Raw genomic sequence first — 21,414 nt, forward strand, 5'->3', positions numbered from 1 at the left:
TCCAACAACTGTGCCAAATATGGTTTAAATAGGTCCATAACCTGATATAGCTGCCATATATACCGATCTAGAATCTTGACTTCTTGAGCCACTAGAGGGCGCTATTATTATCCGATTTGGCTGAAATTTTGCATGAAGTGTTTTGTTATGACTTCCAACAACTGTGCTAAGTATGGTTTAAAGAGGTCCATACTTGGTATAGCTGCCATATAAACCGAACTTGAATCTTGACTTCTCGAGCCACTAGAGGGCGCTATTCTTATCCGATTTGGCTGAAATTTTGTATGAAGTGTTTTGTTATGATTTCCAAATACTGTGCCAAGTATGGTTTATATCGTCCCATAACCTGATATAGCTGCCATATTAACCGATATGGGGACTTGACTTTATGAGCCTCTAGAGGGCGCAATTCTTATCCAATTTGGCTGAATTTTTGCATGAAGTGTTTTGTTATGATTTCCAAGAACTGTGCCGAGTATGGTTCATATCGGTCCATAACCTGATGTAGCTGTCATTTTAACCGATCTGGGGACTTGACTTCTCGAGCTTCTAGAGGGCGCAATTCCTATCCGATTAGGCTGAAATTTTGCATAACGTATTTTATTATGAATTTCAACAACTGTGCCAAATAAGTCTCAAATCGGTTTATAACCTGATATAGCTGCCATATAAAGCGATCTGGGATCTTACAAATTTGATTTGCCTGAATTTGTGTACGACGGATCCTCTCATGACCATCAACATACGTGTTTATTATGGCTGAATCGGTCTATAGCATGATACAGCTCCCATATAAATCAATTATACTTCTTCAGCGCCCAAAGGGCTCAATTCTTTTTCGAATTGGCTGACATTTTACGCAGGTCTCCAAAATAAAATTTAATTGTGGTCCGAACCGGACCATATCTTGTTTTGCCTAAGAAGAGATGCCGGGAAAAGAACTCGACAAATGCGATCCATGGTGAAGGGTATATAAGATTCGGCCTGGCCGAACTTAGCACGATTTTATTTGTTAGTTTTTTTTTCTTTTCTTTTATACAAATCAACGCTTCCTAACGCTAACCTTCAAGGAAGTAAGGCTGCCCACTTTAAACCTTGTTCAACTACTTTTGCTCAATGCTTGGTCAATTGGAATTGACAAAAGGCAAAATTGATCCCTTATTAACCAATCAATCGATGAGTGACTTCGGGCCTAATTATTTTTCGATTTGACTAAAACGTTGCATCTTGAGTAATGGTATGGTGCTGACATCAGTGTCCAGTATGGTCGGATTTATGTTCCACATATACCTTTTTCACGTCTCAAGTGATAAGAGGGCGATGTTTTGTCCGATTTGACTGTAATTTCGTATATAATGTTCTGTTATGACTTCATCCTGAATGGCCCAGTAGTTATCAGGTTTGGCTGCAATTGTTTAAATTTTGTTCTTCAATGACTTCCCTTTTTTAATTTCCAAGTGTGGTAGAAATCAGTCTTGGGCCCGATATCGGTAATATAAAATATCGTTGAAATTTTGTCGCAAAACGAAATTTCGTTCCTAGAGGAAATGTGACATGGTAAAGGGTAAACAAATTAAAAGGCGTTAAGTTAGGCCGGGCCGAACTTTGGATACCCACCACCTTGGATACCCACCACCTCGGGTATATATGTAAACTACCTTTCATCGAAATCCGGTGAAAATTGCATAACTTATGTCCCATAGCAGTTATATCGAAATATGTTCCAACTTGGACCAAATACTAATAAGTTCAAGCCATTGTTCAATTGTGTATAACAAAATATTGGTCTTTTTAGTAGCTTCATCTAAAAATAAACCGATCTGAACCATATACGAAAAATTTCAGTGAAATCGGATAATAAATGCGTCTTATATGGGGCAATGACTTTCAATCGATTTTAAATGAACCGATATGGGCCAAGTTTCAGAAATATGTTAACAAAACTCACAGTGCCAAATGTTAGCAAAATCTGTTAATAAATGCGGCTTTTATGGGCCTAAGACCCCAAATCGATAGATCAGTTTAAATGGCAGCTATAACCAAATATGGACCGATCCGGGCGAAATTGAGGAAGGATGTCGAAGGGCCTAACAGAACTCACTGTCCCAAATTTCAGCAAAATCGGATAATAAATGTGGCTTTTATGGATCTAAGACTCCAAATCGGCAGATCGGTCTATATGGCAGCTATATCCAAATCTGGACCGATCTAGGCCAAATTTAAGGAATATGTCAAAGGGCCTAACACAACTCCCTGTCCCAAATTTCAGCAAAATCGGATAATAAATGTGGCTTTTATGGATCTAAGACTCTAAATCGGCTTATGGGTCTATATGGGGCCTATATGAAGATATAGTCCGATACAGCCCATCTTCGAATTTAACCTACTTATGGACAAAAAAAGAATCTGTGCAAAGTTTCAGCTCAATATCTCTATTTGAAAGACTGTAGCGTGATTTCAACAGACAGACGGACGGACATGTCTAGATCGTCTTAGTCGTCATAGACATAGTCAAGCCAATAACAAAAATTCCATATGACTATCCAATACACCTACCAAAAAAAATTTTACTTGTCCTTAGGTTAGTTTACGTCGAGAAGAGGGTGCAAATATTAATCCACCTCATGCCACTATAGACATACACCTAAGCCAGTAATTGGCTTGTTGTGCGCTCTAAAAACTAGAAAGTCCCCACCTAAAAAGAAAATTTTAAGCAAGGAATTCCATGCCATTTACAAAATCCTTAATTATTTGCAATACCACTCCCCTAGGCTGGTTCATGTCTGATATTGTGTCTCCACCTAAGCACCGGTATCTATTGGACCCGAAAGCCGGGCAATGACAAAGGAAATGCTCCAACGTCTCATCATCTCCCCCCGCATGCCCTACACATGCTATCACTTGCCGCACCGATTTTACATGAGTGAGCTCGTAGTCCTATGTGTCCCGTTATAATACCAATAGCTGTACTGACCTCCTTCTTACTTCCTTTCAGTAATAGCCTCGTCTTCTCACGATCTGAATTCCCCCCTAGGATTTTCGCCGTCCTACCGACCGTTTCGCTGTTCCACAATGTTGCATGTGCATTCGTCGCCCACTCCCTTAACTCGGACTACGTCGACCCGAAAGGCTTCGGGTTAACCAAGTCTATTGACGGCAGTCCTCTGGCCATCACCGCCAAATCGTCTGCTTTCCCATTCCCAGTTATTCCGTTATGGCCCGGCACCCAAATGATGCGGATTTTGCCATCCTCAGAGAAGGCGTTAATCTCCTTCTTACACTGCAAGACTGTTCGTGACCTTGCCGTCCTGGTTGTTATTGTCCTTATGGCAAATTTACTGTCGTTAAAGGTGCTCACACTCGACGTCCTCGCGTTAGCACCACACCACCTCACGCATTCCGTGATCGCCTGGATCTCCGCCTGCAGGACCGTATTATGGTCTGGCAGTCTAAAACAGATCTCTCCCTGGGTTCTCAATGTAAACCCCCAGGCCCTTTCAGTCCTCTAGCTTTGATCCATCCGTGTAACATGATCTTCCAGATGGCAATATTAGGGTTCCGGCAATCCAAGACGGTGCCGATGGCAGCAGTGCCTCGCACTCGACTTCAAGGTTCATCTCAGGTATCCGATCGAAAACCTCTTCCCATCCTTCCAGGTTTTCTATCGTCGCCTCGATTACACCGCGATGGTATAAGCTGTTCTCATCCTCAATCCATTGTCTCATCGCCTTAAGTCTTATAGCGGCAGTGGGTGCCTCACACTTAATGTGTAATGTCAATGGGCCGGATATCTAGAATCGCCTCCAGTGCCATAGTGGACGTGGTCCTCATCGCTCCGCCTGTACCAAGAACGTGTTTTATGGTCCTTATGTTGCAATTTTTCTCCAAAGCAGTCCACCAAACTACTAAGGCGTCAGCAAGTATTGGTCTAATCACGCTCCTGTAGAACCAGTGGATTATCCTAGTCTACATAGTACCCAACATCTGTGAGCCTTCTCAGTACTCTCCTGTATATGACACTTCCAATTCAGTTTTCTGTCCAAGGTCACACCCAAGTATTTGACCATGTCAGATATCGAAATCGTCTTATTGAGGAAACGTGGTGCGTTTAATTGGCCCACCTTCGTCTCCCTCGTGAATAGGCATATTTCAGTCTTTTCTGGGTTAACATTGAGACCTCTGGGTCTAGCCCAGTCATATGCCACATGCAAGACCCTTTCGGCCCTTCTGCATAGCTCGTTCGGATCCTTACCCCTTAGAAGTATTATAGCATCGTCTGCATAGCAGACTTGTCTTTAGAGTCTAGCATATATTTTGCTCACCCCACAACTACCTCTGGCAAAATGGAACTTTTTCAAAATTGCCCTAATTAAATGGATGATAAACTTAATGTAAACTTTTCCTTAGCTACTCAGACAAATTTAAAATATGGCCATAGTAGATGGAGATGGCCATGGCAAAATCCTATTACCAAAGGCTCTCATTCATACATATTTGATAAACGTATACACTGACTTTCACCACTTTAGGGATTCCCCAAGCGTATAACAGACAACAACTTTCATCTCCTGCTTGTTTCCCTTCTCCCTCTATTTGAGTCGCCATAGCCTAACCTGTTGTGAATTATCCTAATTTCAGTTTCATATAACAATTATTACACTTTTTCGAAACTTTCTCAGATGTTTGTTGGCACAAACTCACCTGAACTGTCTTGTCTTTCTGTTGGCCTGTCTGTCTGTGTTGGCGACAGACGCAACACGTTTTAAAGGCTCTTCTTTTGGTGCTCTTCTTCTTCGTTGCCTTTCGGCGGCCGTGAATAAGCAAAAAAAAGAAGCCAAGTTGACGAAGTTTAACAAATGCCGTGAAGTTAATTAAAAGTTGAAATCCTTCATGGCAAATGAATGGTATAAATTATCTTTGAAACAACAAGGCAAACGGCACTGACAACATCTTTGGCATCGGCAACGCCACCAGTTGTAGTCATCATAATGAGATAATAAAAACAAAATTGATTGACCTGTCAATTTGTGGCATTAAAAGATGTACTCAAGCATAGCTTAGATGGCAATGGAGAAGCGAAAACAAAGACCACAACAAAAGGCCTGCTGGCATATGGAATGAGAGAAGTGCTTCAAACAAAAATTTATTTGTTTTTGAAGCGGGTTGTGGTTAGAGGTCAAATGACATATACAGGTAAAATAATGGAAAGTTTAAATTATAAATAATTCGGAAATTGAACATTAGAAGTGAAAATAAGAAATAAAACAAGTAAAGAGGCATTAAGTTCGGCGAGGACGAACTTTGGATACCCACCACATCGAGTATAAATGTAAACACCACACCAAACTTTAGCGCCCAAATTCGGCAAGGACATTGAGTGGTCACTATTCAAGTTTGTAGAACAAAATATTGGTTTTTTGGCAGATATATCCAACTAGCTGAACCGGGCCCGCTCCGCTGCGCTTTCTTTTGCTTTATATGGAACAAAATTATCCTTTGAATATTTATTTTTGACAATAAAAGAGCTTTTAATGAAATACCACGCTACGAAATTGGTATGTGTATATCGCTCGAACAATATAAAGGCCTCATGTGAATACCATATGATCTACATAGGTGTCTGAAATCGCTCAGAGTGTTTAAGGTCATTTAATTTTGGATGTTAGAGGTACCCCATTCTTAAAAGACTTCTATAAGGATACTCGGAAGAACCCCAGGGTGGTGGGTTAAGGGGGTGGTGTGGACCCCCAGAAACATGGGGTATGAATTTCGTGCTCTACTCCCAAATACCTTTCATTGGAGCATCATAATGCCATGGTTGGAAAATTTTCTCCAATTATGTTCAATTTAGGGGTGTTTTCTGGGGTGAGGAGGTCCCCCCGACACTTAGCCCTGAAAAAATATCAGCATAGTGCTCTACTCTCAAACACCATTTATTTAAACTCCATATTGCCTTTGGTTTAAGGGGAGTTTACAGGATGAGGCGTCCCCCAAACAGTTGGCCCCAAAATTGGCTATCAAATTCGTTTTCTAATCTCAAATACCTTTCATTTGAGCCACATATTGGGATGATCGAAAAATTGTAACCCTTTGGGGGATGTTTTGGGGAAGGGGTGATGCCCTTAATACATGGTCCTACATTTGGATATCAAATTCGTATTCTAGTCCCAAATACCTTTATTTGAGCCCCATATTGTGATGGTCAGTAAAAAATTGCTGTTTGTGGGGTATTTGGGGAAAGGGGTAGACCCCCAGTAAATTGGTCCTGAAAGTGGGTATCAATTCTTGCTCTACCCCCCAATACCTTTAATTTAAGCCCCACATTGTCATGGTCGGTAAATATGCCCGATTTCGGGGTGTTTTGAGAAGTGGGGTGGTCCCCCAAATACTAAGCCCTGAAAATATTGGGATGCCCAAAAAGTAATTGCGGATTTTTTAAAAGAAAGTAAATGCATTTTTAATAATACTTAGAACGAACTTTAATCAAATATACTTTTTTACACTTTTTTTCTAAAGCAAGCTAAAATTAACAGCTGATAACTGATAGAAGAAAGAATGCAATTACAGAGTGAAAAAAGCTGTGAAAAAATTTGTCAACGCCGACTATATGAAAAATCCGCAATTACTTTTTGGGCAACCCAATATATCAGCAACGTGCTCTATTCTCATATATCTATATACCATTAATTGGAACCCTGTATTGGCATTGGCCTCAAAATTGGATATGAAATTCGTTTTCTAATCTCAAATACCATTCATTTAAATCCCTTGTTGCAAAAGCCAGCCGGTTTGGGGTATGGGCCTTGAAAGCTAAGAATATCGAGCTCCACTGTCTTGAAGATCCAAATTGTCTTGGTGAGCAAATACGTCCTATTTGGGGGTTCTTATGGTGGTGGGACGTTTCCTAGAAAGTTGGTCCCTAATGTTGATATCAGATTGATGGTCTACTCCCAAATACCATTTGAGCCCCATTTTTCCATAGTAGGCAAACATGACTGGTTTGGGATGTGTTTTGGGGGATAGGCCGGCAACTCAGTGACTTGGCTTTGAAAATATATATCGGATTCGCGTTCCACATTAAAAACCCTCTCATTTGAGCCTCATATTGCAAAAGTCAGCAAATATTTCCTATTTGGGTGGTGTTATCGGGGTGGCATGGCCCCATAGACACTTTTCCCGAATGTTGATATCAGATTTGTACTTTACTCCCAAAGACCTTTCATTTGAGCCCCATATTGCTATGATCGTAAATTTGTCCCCTTTGGGGGATATTTTTGGTGAGAAGCGGCCCCCAAGCATTTGGTCTTACATTTGGATATCAGATTCGTATTCTACACTCAAAAACATTTTATTTAAGCCCCATATTGCCATGGTCAGTAAATGAGTCCTGTTTGGGGGGTGTTTTGGGGAAGGTGTCCACCCCCCAGGAACGTGATCCCACATTTGGATATCATATTCGTATTCTACTCGCAAATACCTTTCATTTGAGTACCATACTGTCATGGTCAGTAAATAAGTCCTGTTGTGGTGGTAGTTTTGGGGAAGGGGTGGACGCCGAGAAACTTGGTCCCACATATGGATATCAGATTCGTGTTCTACTCGCAAATATCTTTCATTTGAGTCCCATATTCCCATGGTCGGTAAATATGTCCGATTTAAGGGTGTTTTGGGGCTTGGGGTGGTCCCCCTAGCACTTCGTCCGGCAATTGGATATCAGATTCGTTTTTTAATCTTAAATAAATTCTATTTGAGACCCATATTGCCATGGTCGGTAAATATGTCCGATTTAGGGGTGTTTTGGGGGTTGGGGTGGTCCCCCAAACACTTCGTCCGACAATTGGATATCAGATTCGTTTTTTAATCTTAAATACCTTTTATTTGAGTCCCATATTGTCGTGATTCTTACATATAAATATATGGTAGATTTTGGGGATGGGCCGAGGTGTTAAACTACTCGCAGTTTCAAATTTCAGCGAAATCGGTTAAAAAAAGCTTTTATGGGCTTCAAACCCTTTATCGGGAAATCGGGCTATATGGCAGCTATATCTAAATATAGTCCGATCTGATCCATATTTGGGTCAGTTGTCGGGAAGCCTTGAACTACTCACTGTTTCAAATTTCAGCAAAATCGAAAGAAAAATAAAGTTTTTAGGGGCATTAGACCCGTTATCGGAAAATCGGTCTATATAGCAGCTATATCCAAATATGGTCCGATTTGGCCCGTTTAAGAACTTAACCAGCGTGCATCAGAAAGACGTATCTGTGCCAAATTTCAGCTCCAAATCTCAATTTTTGAAGGCTGTAGAGTGATTACAACAGGCGGATGGACAGACGTTCAGAGGGACAGACACACGGACATCCTTTAATCGTCCTAGATTTTTATGCTGATCAAGAATATATTACTTTATAGGGTCGGAAATTGATATGTCGATGTGTTGCAAACGGAATGACTAAATGAATATACCCCCTATCCTACGGTGGTGGGTATAAAAAGTACTACAGAAAAGTTTGCAGCCTCATTGAAAGAACAAGCACAAACGCCAATGGGCGTTTGAACAAGGGCTTTTTAGGGTTTGAAAGCCTACCAAACCAAAATTTCTAATGATAATCGAATTCGCTAACCTCGTATAAAAACCCCCTTAAGGTAAATATGATGTTTTAAAATTAAATATGCAAAATTATTTGTAATCAGCTCAACATTAGCAACTAGTTTGAGTCATAATGGCAGCAAATGAAATTAGTTTTATTTACATCAAAAAAAACTCCCTTTACACAGAGTGTGAAAATAACGCAAAAGTTATTTTACGCTTTGTAAAACTAAAAACAATCATAATGGAAAGTGTAAAAATGCAAAAAACTTATATTTCCATGTGCTGTGAATTAATTAAAATAAAAATTCTCTATCTAAACTTTTCTGCTATTCGTTTTTTTTACAACAAAAAAAAAAAAAAAAAACCTTTAGTTTTGTTCGTTGAATTCAAAGCATACCACACTGCTATAAAAATTCATAAAACAAACCATCCACCACTAACATAATTCACCTCCATGGCTGTGAGTGTATGTGTGCGTGCGTGTGTGTTTTTGTGTCAGTTGAGTTTTGCCAAATCAAATTTTCTACTCGTTAAAAATGCATTCTAATAAACGGGAATATCTTCAATCGGGCGTCTCCATGTCAAGTTTATTGGTGTGAGTGAGTGTGTATTTGGTTATAGTTGAGAATGATTGGTTCCCCAATGTGCTTTGGGTTGTATGAGTAACACAAATTTGCATTGCTCATACCACCCAATGAACCAATATAAGCACACTAGGATGAGCCAGTTTTGGCAGTTGATACAATCGTAATCAATGACAAATTCATAGAGGTCAGGCAAAACCCTGAAACTATGGATCAAAAATCAAAATGGTGCTTCCGCATTTTAACGGTGAAATTGGAAGTTTGTCTCATATATGGGGCGAAAACAAAATTTTGTCTTTAAAAACAGGAAGTTCGGTTTGATTTTAGAGCTGTGGTTTCTTGGCAAAACTTCTAAGAATTTTTCATAAATAAGGATTTTGATAACCGTTGCTTGAGTATTTTTTAGTTCGTATAAAGTGACCCATCCTAATGCTCACCATGTTGGGTGATGTATGCTCTGATAGTAGTTTCCATGCATTTAGATGGACAATTTTTGTGAAATGCACATTTAATCAAGTTCGCTCTTTTAAGTGACTAAAATTGGTTTGAAATTCGATTAAAATATTTTGGAATTTTTGGGTTGAAATCTTTATTCAATTACTCGACGATAGAAATATTTGAAGTATTTGTTGTAAACTTTCATAGGATATGAAAATGTAACAATTTTTACATAGTATACCATACCAACAATAGAGCTCAATGGAGAGAGCTCATTGATGCCCTATGTTCGCACTGAATAGTTTATTATTGGCCATATTTTATTGTAATATATTTAATATACTCCAATTGTAAATAAAGGACATATTTATATACACCATACGATATTTACGCTGGCAGAAAACTAAATTATTAAACAAGTTAAAACCTGCAAAGTTCGTACAGGCCGAATCTTTGAAACCCACCACCATGGATTCTGCGTAAAATTACAACACAAAATAAAATAAGTTGAATGGCATTATTATACTCATCTTACCAAAATTTCTGAAAAATCAGGCACACATGGAAGCTCCCAGGAACCTAACAAAGGCAATCGAGATATCGGTTAATACGGGAGCTACATCAGCATAAAGACCGATTTGGACCGTACTTTGCACAGTTGTCGAAAGTCGTAACAGAACAAAAAGTGCATAATTTTAGCCGACTCAAAAAAAAAAAAAAAAAATGTGGCTTCCAGGGGATCCAGACGTTAAGTCGAGAGATCGGTTTATATGGAAGCTATATCAGGTTATAGACCGATTTCACTAAGCGCAGTCGTAACAGAACATTATATGCAAACTTTTAGCCAAATCAGACAAAAGTTGCGGCTTTCACGGGGCTCAAGGTGACAAATCGGGAGATGGGGTATGGTATCGTTTATAGGATATAGTAGCTATGTCAGGTAATAGGCCGATTTCAACCGCACAGTCATTGGAAGTCGTAACAGAACACTAAATGCAAAATTTCAGCCCAATGGGATAACAATTGCGGCTTCTAGGGTCTAAATATGTCAAATCAAGAGATCGGTTTATATGAGAATTATATCCAAATCTGAACCGATATGGCCCATTTGCAATCCCCAACAACCCACAATCAATACGATGTATCTGTGCAAAATTTCAAATGGCTAGCTTTATGCGTTCGACCCCTATCGTGATTTCGACAGACGGACAGACGGACATGGCTAGATCCATTCAGAACTTCGAGAAGATCAAGAATATACATATATTTAACGGGATCTCGGTCTGCTTGTGATCTTAGCAAAGCCATCGCTCACATCTGCCGTCATCCCGGTGCCCTCATCTTTCGATTGGCCTACGATGACTTTTTCATTCAAACCGTCGCTGTCTGACTACGAGTCAGAAACGCCACTTTTGCATAAAAGCTAAGGGACGAACTGTGCATCTCTCTGGTTCATCCGTTTCTTCCTCATTAATTAGTTTAACGACTAGTTGTGCACTTGAAGCATAACTCTCGACTATAGGTGCCAAGGCACCCACACCAATAGGAGGGGAGGACAACATGCTACGGTCTGATGCCACCAGCGCAGCTGTTGAGTCTTTGGAGTCAATTTCTAGCCTAATCCAAAAAGCTTTAAATTTTTTTGTGATAGGTACTACCTATTCGAAATCACGATAGCGTTCGAATGCGTAAAGTTAGCCGCTTGAAATTTTGACAGATTCTTTATATTAATGTAGGACGTTGAAGATTGCATATGGGCCATATCGTTTCAGATTTGTCTCTGCAGGAGGATGTGCAGGCACATAAAGCACTGCAAAGCAAGCGAATGTAGCTGTATATTTCGCCCGATGCCAATCCGATGGAAATTTCTAATTGAGCCATTTTAGAGAGTAAGGTAAGGACAAACAAGTAAAAATACATTAAGTTCGACCGGGCCGAACTTTGGATATCCACCACTTCCCATGTATATGTATACCATCTTTCGTCATAATCAGGTAAAAGTGCATAATTTATGAACCCATAGCAGCTATATAAAAATATGGTCCGATTTGGATCAAATTCGGCACGAACATTTAGTGGTCTAATAAATGCAAGCCACTATTCAATTTTGTAGAGCAAAATACTGGTCTGGTGGGAAAATCCAGATATAGACCGATCTGAACCATATAGAACGCGGATGTCAAAGCCTAACATAAGTCACTCTGTCAAATTTCAGCGAAATCGGAAAAATATGCGTTTTTTATGAGGCCAAGTTTTTAAATCGAGAGATCGGTCAATATGGCAGCTTTATCCTAATTTAGATCGATCTGGGCCAAATTAAAAAAAAGATGTCGAAGGAATTACTACAACTCACTGTCCCAAATTTCGGCGAATTCGGATTATAAATGCGCCTTTTATAAGCCCAAGGCCTTCAATCGAGAGATCGGTCTATATCGCGGCTATATCCAAATCTGGGCCGATCTAAGCCAAATTGCAGAAAGTTGTCGAACAGCCCAACGCAACTCACTGTCCCAAATTTCGGCGTCATCGAACAATAAATGCGCCTTTTATGGGCCCAAAACCTTAAATCGAGAGATCGGTGTATATGGGAGCTATATCCACATCTGGTTCGATCCGACCCAAATTGAAGAAGGATGTTGAGTGGCCTAACATAACTCACTGTATCAAATTTTTGCAAAATCGGACAGTAAATGCGCCTTTTATGGGCCCATGATCTTAAATCGAGAGATCGGTCTATGTGGGGGCTATATCAGGATATATAGCGCATCTTCAAACTTAACGTGCCTATGGAAAAAAAATTGTGCAAAGTTTCAGTTCAATATCTCTATTTTTAAAGATTTAATGAGTTCAACAGACAGGCGGACGGATGGACATTGCTAGATCGTCTTAGATTTTTACGACAATCAAGAATATATATTAGGCCGGGTCGACTTTTTTTAATATTCTATAGCATAAACGTAAGCTACATGCAATTCTAAGAAGTTTCTCCGAAGAAACTATGTATCTAAAATAAAATCCTGATCCGCGCATCTCGACTCCAATCTTTTTCCTGTTCTTTCGATATTTGATATTTTTGCGATCAAGGTACAGGTCGCATTTTGCCCAAGTCCCTTTTGTGAGCTATATATAAATCTGAACCGATATTGTTGAAGCGATCGTCCTTGGAACAAAAAAGTGACTTGTAAAAGATTCTACCATAACCGGACAACATATGCGACCTGTACCTTGATTACAATTATATCGAAAGAGGCGCGAATTAGGATTTTTTTTTAGTTTTTTTCGGAGAAACTTCGCTACTTTTTTTTCTATTTTGAAAACCTTAACCATAGGATGGTCTATACTACTTCTGTTATTCCGTTTGTAACACCTCGAAATATTAGTCTGAGACGCTATATTTGATTGTCATGAAATCCGTCCGTCCGTCCGTCCGTCTGTCTGTCTGTCTGTCCGTCCATTCGTCCGTCTGTCCGTTCGTCTGTCCGTCCGTCTGTCCATCTGTCCGTCCGTCTATCTGTCCGTCCGTCTGCCTGTCCGTCTGTCTGCCTGTCCGTCTGTCTGTCTGTCCGTCCGTCTGTCCTTCCGTCGCTCTGTCCGAAAAAAAATTAATTCGAGAGGCGTGGATTAGGATTTTATTTTAGTTTTTTTCAGAGAAACTTTGCTATTTTTTGCTATTTTGAAACCATCCACCATAGGTTGGGCTATACTACTTCTGTCATTCCGTCTGTAACACCTCGAAATATTAGTCTGAGACCCTATATTTGATAGTCATGAAATTTAAAGTCGATGTGGTCATGTTCGACCGTCCGTCTGTCAGTCCGTCCGTCCATCCGTCTGTCCGTCCGTCTGTCAGTTCATCTGTCCGACCGTCTGTCCGACCGTCTGTCCGACCGTCTGTCCGACCGTCTGTCCGACCGTCTGTCCGACCGTCTGTCCGACCGTCTGTCCGACCGTCTGTCCGTCCATCTGTCCGTCCATCTGTCCGACCGTCTGTCCGTCCATCTGTCCGTCCGTCTCTCCGTCCATCTGTCTGTCCGTCTATCCATCCGTCTTTAATTTTTGCACAAAGATCGATGGGATTGTAATGAGCCATATCGGCTCATAACCAGATATAGCTGTCATATAGACCGATCTTGAACTTTGAATTTTTGAGCCACTAGGTGGCGCAATTCTTATCCGATTTGACTGAAATGCATGCATGTAATGTTTTGGTATCACTTTCAACAACTGTGTTGAGTATCGTTTAAATCGATGCATAACCTGATATAGCTGCCTTATAAACGGATCTTGGATCTTGACTCTTGAATCTCTAGAGGGCGCATCTCTCATCCAATGTGATTGACATTTTGGATGAAATATTTTGTTATGACTTCCAAAAACTGTGCTAAGAATGGTTCAAATCGGCATATAGCCTGATATAGATGACATATAAACCAATATGGGATCTTGACTTCTTGAGCCACTAAAGGGCGCATTTCACATCCGATTTGTGTGAAACTTTGCATGAGGTGTTTTGTTATGACTTCCAAAAACTTTGCTAAGTATGGTTCAAATCGGCACATAACCTGATATAGCTGTCATATAAACCGATTTGGAATATTGACTTCTTAAGCCTCTAGAGGGTGCAATTCTTATCCGATTTGGATGAAATTTTGTAGAACGGCTTCTCTCATGACCTACAATATACGTGTCCAATTTGGTCTAAATCGTTGAATAGCCTCATACAGCTCCCATAAAAACCGATCTACCGATTTTACTTCTTAAGCCGCTAAAGGGCGCAACTCTTCGAATTGGCTGACATTTTGTCAATGACTTCTAATATTGTCTCCAACATTCAATGCAATTAGAGTCCGAATCGGATTTAGCTCCAATGGCATATCCATTCCATTATTCTTAGTCTTATCCATTACCCGTTGTTTGCCTAAAACTATATACCGAGCAAAGAACTACACAAATGTGATCCATGGTGGAGGATATATAAAATTTGGCCAGGCCGAACTTAGCAAGCGTTAACTTGTTTTGACTGGCTCAGATCAATAGTCAAAAAAAAGGTGGTCATATCGAGTAAAAGTGAATGGATTCTGAAATTTAGACTACTTCCACACATTTTTGACATTTGAATCAATGAAAAATATTTTCATAAAAATAATATGGTTGTTTGAATTGGCAACACTTTGTATCAGCTATCCTGTAGGTTGTGGCAAATTGAAGCTCATCAGTCGTAACTGCATTGAAACCCCATAGAAACTAAAATTCTTAGAAAAATCATTATGAAGGAAATACTTTGTTCTCAGGAAAGAAAAGAAGACAAGTGGGGTTGTAAAGAGTAAATCTCCTGATGGATTTTGAACTCATATTCTAACCAACCTTGACCCAATCAGTCTTTAACAGCAAATAATCTTCAATACATATAGGGATTGTTATAAACGGGTTTTCCACAAAATAATTGGTTACCTCTTAATTCAAAAAAAGAGAAATCCTTAATGATCTATGCACTCATTTAAGGAGCTGTGTGTTTTTGAATTTCAAATAAGAAACTTAAAAAGCTTCTATTGGAATTTAATGAGAATATGTCCAATACTCATAATACTCGTAACGATACCAATGCATATTGCTCCCAACTGACATGTGAAACAGTGATTGTTTCGAAGTATATGCAGAGAGAGAGAGGGAGAGAGAGAAAGAGTATATGTGTTGTAGATGTGTAATTGCCATATCATTGCTGTTGACCGTTGCGATGTCCCCTTATTCGATTTGACCCCATAATGATGATGTGAAGGGATGTTCATTTGGTTCCGAAAGCACAGATGAATGGAACAGAACAGCAGCCATTCAATAAATTTCAATAGAATCATTCAACTGCATTTTGTTGCATTTGTTGTTGTTGTCGTTGTTTTTGTAGTTGCATGAATCTTATCGACAAAAATGAGCATTAAAGAACAAAAAAACGGAGAAACTAACGGATATCCTTCGATTCTGTAATCAAATGCAGGGAGATGCATACCAAAAGGGTTGCATTGGTCAATGTATTCACAAAATGGGGTTTTTGGATTTGCCATCATATTTGTGGACATGAGGAGGACGAATATTAACAGTGTTTGTAATGCAAAAATAAACTTTTATTTGATTGTTTGCAGTAGAAAGTTTCATAATCCAATGTTGGGATTTTGTCATTTGTTGCAAGACTCTTAAGGTCGAAACGTGTTTTAAAGTTGGATATCTAATAAGGGGACTTTGTTTAAATTTTAGAATTTTTTTTTGGTTATGTATTGAAGTTGTTTTGGGTAAATATTTTCCCTTTTTTATACCCTCCACCATAGGATAGGGGGCATATTAATGTCGTCATTCCATTTGTAACACCTTGAAATATGCTTCTAGGACCCTAAAGCTCAATGATAAGGGCCCACCTTTTTATAGCCGAGTTCGAACGGCGAGCCGCAGTGCAACACTTCGTTGGAGAGAAGTTTTACATGGCATAGAGTACCTCACAAATATTTGGCCAGCATTAGGAGGGGAAAACCACCGTTGAAAATTTATTCTGATGGCCTCTTCAGGATTCGAACCCAGGCGTTCAGCGTCATAGGCGGACGTGATAACCTCTGCGCTACGATGGCCTCCTAGGTAGGTCGATTGTAAATGGGCCAAATCGGTCCATGTTTTGATATAGCTGCCATATAAACCGATTTTGGGTCTTGACTTCTTGAGCTTCTAGAGTGAGCAATTCTTATCCGATTTGGCTGAAATTTTGCACGTCGTGGTTTGGTACGACAACTGTGCCAGGTATGGTCTAAATCAGTTGATAACCTGATATAGCTGCCACATAAACAGACCTTTTGCCCATGAACATTCCACTAAGGAACAGGGGCAAACTTCTCACATATCAATGAGTGCAGTCCGATTCAAGTTTAAGCTCAATGTTAAGGGTTCACCTTTTTATAGCCGAGTCCGAACGGCGAGCCGCAGTGCGACACCTCTTTGGAGAGAAGTTTTACATGGCATAGAGTACCTCACAAATGTTTGGCCAGCATTAGGAGGGGAAAACCACCGGTGAAAATTTTTTCTAATGGTCTCGCCAGGATTCGAACCCAGTCGTTCAGCGTCATAGGCGGACGTGATAACCTCTGCGCTACGGTGGCTTCCTAAATGAACCAAATCGGTCCATGTTTTGATATAGCTGCCATATAAACCGATTTCGGGTCTTGACTTCTTGCGGCTCTAGAGTGCGCAATTCTTATCCGATTTGGCTGAAATTTTGCACGTGGTGGTTTGGTACCACTTTCGACAATTGTCCTAGGTATGGTCTAAATCGGCCTAAACTGACCTTGGGTCTTGATTTCTTGAGCCTCTAGAAGGCGAAATTCCTATTCGATTTTGTCGAAATTTTGCATGAAATATTTCGTTATGACTTCCAACAACTGTGTCAAGTATGGCTAAAATCAGTTCATATCCTGATGTAGCCACCATATAAATCGATCTCTCGATTAGAATTCTTGAGCTTCTAGAGGACGCAATTCTTATACAATATAGTTGAAATTTTGCATATGTCGTTTCGGTATGACTTCCAATAACTGTTCCAAGTATGGTCTAAGTCGGTATATAACCTGATATAGCTGGCATATAAATCGATCTGCCAGTTTGACTTTTGAGCCTCTGGAAGGGGCATTTATTACCCGATTTGCCTGAAGGAGGTGGTGGTTATACCCCACATCACCATTTTGGTACAGGGAATTATAGATTTGTGCATTTGTTTACAACGCTAAGAAGGAGAAGAACTAGACCCATCGATAAGTATACGCATCGACTCAGAATAACTTTCTGATTTGATTTAGTCCGTCTGTCCGTCTGTGAGTCCATGTATTCTTGTAATCAAATTGCAGATCGTATTTGTTTTCCAATCATCACGAAATTTTGCACATATCACTTCTTTGGCCCAAGGACAAACGCTATTGATTTTGAAAAAATTAACACATCTGCAAAATTTCATTAAAATCGGTTCAGATTTAGATATAGCTCCCATATATATGTATCGCCTGATTTGCACTTAAATGGCCCTAGTAGCTACAATTTTCAACCGATCTGCACAGAATTGGACATGGATTACTGATTTTAACACATCTGCAAATTTTCATCCAAATCGGTTCAGATTTAGATATAGCTCCCATATATATGTATCGCCCGATTTGCACTTAAATTGCCATAGTAAAGACAATTTTCCCCCGGTCTGCACCAAATTTGTCATGGATTGTTTTGTTACTTTACTGATTTTAACGTATCTGCAAATTTTCATCCAAATCGGTTCAGATTTAGATATAGCCCCCATATATATGTATCGCCCGATTTGCACTTAAATGGCCCTAGTAGCTAAAATTTTCAATCGATCTACAGAAAATTGGGCATGGATTATTTTGTTACTGATTTTAACATATCTGCAAATTTTCATCCAAATCGGTTCAGATTTAGATATAGCTCCCATATATATGTATCGCCGATTTGCACTTAAATGGCCCTAGTAGCTAAAATTTTTAACCGATCTGCACAAAATTGGGCATGGATTGTTTCGTTGCTGATTTTAACATATTTGCTAAATTTCATCAAAATCGGTTCAGATTTAGATACAGCTCCCATACATATGTATCGCCCGATTTGCACTTAAATGGCCGTAGTAGCTACAATTTTCAACCGATCTGCACAAAATTGGGCATGGATTATTCTGTTACTGATTTTAACATACATATCTGCAAATTTTCATCCAAATCGGTTCAGATTTAGATATAGCTCCCATATATTGGGTTGCCCAAAAAGTAATTGCGGATTTTTCATATAGTCGGCGTTGACAAATTTTTTCACAGCTTGTGACTCTGTAATTGCATTCTTTCTTCTGTCAGTTATCAGCTGTAACTTTTAGCTTGCTTTAGAAGAAAAGTGTAAAAAATGTATATTTGATTAAAGTTCATTCTAAGTTCTATTAAAAATGCATTTACTTTCTTTTTAAAAATCCGCAATTACTTTTTGGGCAACCCAATACACGGGATTTTGATGAAAGGTGGTTTACATATATACCCGAGTTGGTGGGTATCCAACGTTCGGCCCGGCCGATCTTAACGTCTTTTTACTTGATGTGTTTCTGATCTTAACATGGTGCGAGATTTCATCAAAATCGGTTCAGATTTGGATGTAGCACCCATACATATTTATCGCCAGATTTGCACTTATATGGCCGTAGTATCAACAATTTTCAAACGATCTGTTTAATAGTCGGTTCAGATTTAGATATCGCTTTCATATACATATATATTTATATATTGCCCGAATTTATAATTGTAGAGTAGGTGTAGGGTACCGACTATATAAGCTCAGCCCGACTTTTGCCCTTCCTTACTGTTTTTTTTTTCAATTTGACTTCAATTTTTTTGAAATTTTGCAAAAAAAATCAAACATTTCTGAAAATTTGAATGCTCATACGCAATTTTTGTTGTCATATTTTTATCACTTCCCATCTTATCCTTTAGGCTTATTCTCGCACGAAATCTTCCAGATCATAATATGATTTTCTTTTTGAAACGTCTGCCACAAAATAAATTTTCTTTGACATCTTTTTTCCCCATTTCAATTCAAGCGGAAATTACAGAAATTTCAAAGGCAAAAAAAAGAGGAGAAAAAAAACACACAGCCGAAACAAAACAGGACAGGAAAAATATTAACTAATTCCCTCATATTAGATAAAGACATTTGTGTTACGTGACTCGAATGAATTGTCTTATTTTCATTTCCCTTGTCAATGGTTGTAGCTGTTGTTGCTGTTGCTGCTACTGCTACTGCCGTTGCTGTTACTGTTCATTGCAATCGGCGTAAAAATAAAACAAACATTCTTCTGGCTTAATGAAAATCCGGGTGCTTTTATTAAACGCAAGAATTTTGTTGAAATAAGAAGAAGAACAAAAAAAAAAACCAAGTAGGTCTGTTTTTTCTTTCTTTAAATCGTTCATAGGATGCTGGAGAAGTGCTTTTTTGGTTTCTACAAGCCAAACTGCCAAATTTAATTCATGAGATATATTTTGGTAGTAGGCCCTCCCTTCCTCACTAGTGAGAGGAAAAAGTAATTTTCTTTAAATATGCCCAAATTGTTAAAGTTTCCTGTAGAAAAGGCAAACTTTGGCCATAGCACTAAGCCCATTTTTATTCGTCATGTACTTTAAAAGTCCCATTTACATACCCTCCCTATGCCTATTCTTCCATTTTTATTTAGTCTCCCCAAAGCAGGTGAATGTAAGCTGGCAAGAGGATTATAGATAAGTAAGTAAATATTTTTTCTTTTTTTTTTTGGTTTAAATACCTGTTCGATTCGAGCAACTGTTGCAGCTTAGTTTGTTGTTGTTGTTATTGGGTCAATGTTGTGCCAGCCAGTCTGCTGCCTAAAAATACCCCATGAACACATGAACTTTTAAGAGACTGCCATTAAGTTCCACATGAATTGAAGGCATAACATTTAGCCGCGTTGTTGTCTCCTCACAACAGCAACAACAACAACAAGAACAAAAACGAAATAACGTGTTTACACTTCTATAAATAAATACTCCCGAAATTGGACCATCATCCGCAGCGTTAAGTAGTGTTTAAACAGGGCCCCAAGAATCTCAGTGGCGAAAGCGTAAAAAAAACCGAAAAATGCAAAAAGGAAAATAAACAGGAAAAGGACACCTGTTCTGTGCTCGCGTTAAAATCGAATTTCACACTGTTTCCTGTTGCAAATAATTTCAAAATGTTTCGATTTCCGTTTCCGTTTGACAAATCAGGCACAATTTCCGCCAAAGATGGCAATAAGTAAGTTAAGCTAAATGTTTAGAACACAGGCTGTTTAGCAGTTGTAGTTGTAGTAGTTGTTGTTGTATCTGCCCAACGACCAACCGACCGACTGCCTACCATTTGCAAATTAACAATTCGAACAATCACTTCATTTGGCACTTTAACACTTTTCTGGGGGAATTCGTAACAAGGACCACAACAGGGTAATGATGGCCAGCCGCACACTTAGAAAAAAAAAACAACAACCACAAACACTCTCTGTGACACTCGCACTCCTTCAGGCCAATCTCACAAGAATGGTCTACTATTGGTAGTGCTAATGAGGCTGATGATGGTCTTGTGTTGTGTGGCCACAAAAATGTGAAATTTCCAAATATCCTTTGCTATTCTTTAGGCTGGCAAAGATTTTTCTTTTTTTTGCTCCATTGAAAAACCCGCAGCTAACGTTCGTACACCTCGGCTGGTGAAGAAGGACTGATTGACTGTTGCTGCTGCTGTTGCTGGCTTGCTGCTGCTGCTGCTGTTTTGGTGTTGCTGCTCTTGCGTTGTCGTCGTTGTACGACCAAGCAAGCAAAGCCGATATGTACAATGACGACCATGCTAGTGCGGATGACGATGACAACGACCATGGTGATGATGATGATAATGATGATACCCGATTCCCATGAAGTCTGCAAGGACACACACTCTTTATGCACGGTGCAGTCGGTGTAAGAAGAACAAACAACTGGTGGTCGTCGCTGTCGTCTGTTTGTTTGTTTATATCGTAAAACTGTTGGATGTCTCGTAACTGGAGCACCGATTTACGATATTCAATTGTGTTTGTGTTTGGGGGTAGAGAGAGCCTTTTTGTATGTTGAATCATTTCGTTGAGTGAGAGAGAGAGCGGGAGAGGGAGAGGGGACGGGAAGGTGTTGTGGGGCCAGCACTCACATATCAGAGATAAAAAGAAGAATACAGAGAGCAAGAGATGAAGCGAGTGTAAGTGTGCATATTTTGTG

General features: G+C 39.4%; 1 protein-coding gene across 2 annotated transcripts in view; it reads right to left on the bottom strand.

Annotated features, from left to right (window-relative positions):
* Positions 1-20,867, bottom strand: part of LOC106094898 (probable muscarinic acetylcholine receptor gar-1) — a 164,126-nt gene extending 143,259 nt beyond the window's left edge. For both annotated transcript variants that reach the window (XM_059362861.1, XM_059362860.1), the window contains exon 1: positions 19,944-20,867. The gene's annotated coding sequence lies outside the window, so the exon portion shown is untranslated. The remainder of the gene's footprint in view (positions 1-19,943) is intronic.
* Positions 20,868-21,414: the final 547 nt, after the last annotated feature.

This window comes from Stomoxys calcitrans, chromosome 2 (assembly GCF_963082655.1).
Source record: "Stomoxys calcitrans chromosome 2, idStoCalc2.1, whole genome shotgun sequence".
Lineage (NCBI taxonomy): Eukaryota > Metazoa > Arthropoda > Insecta > Diptera > Muscidae > Stomoxys > Stomoxys calcitrans.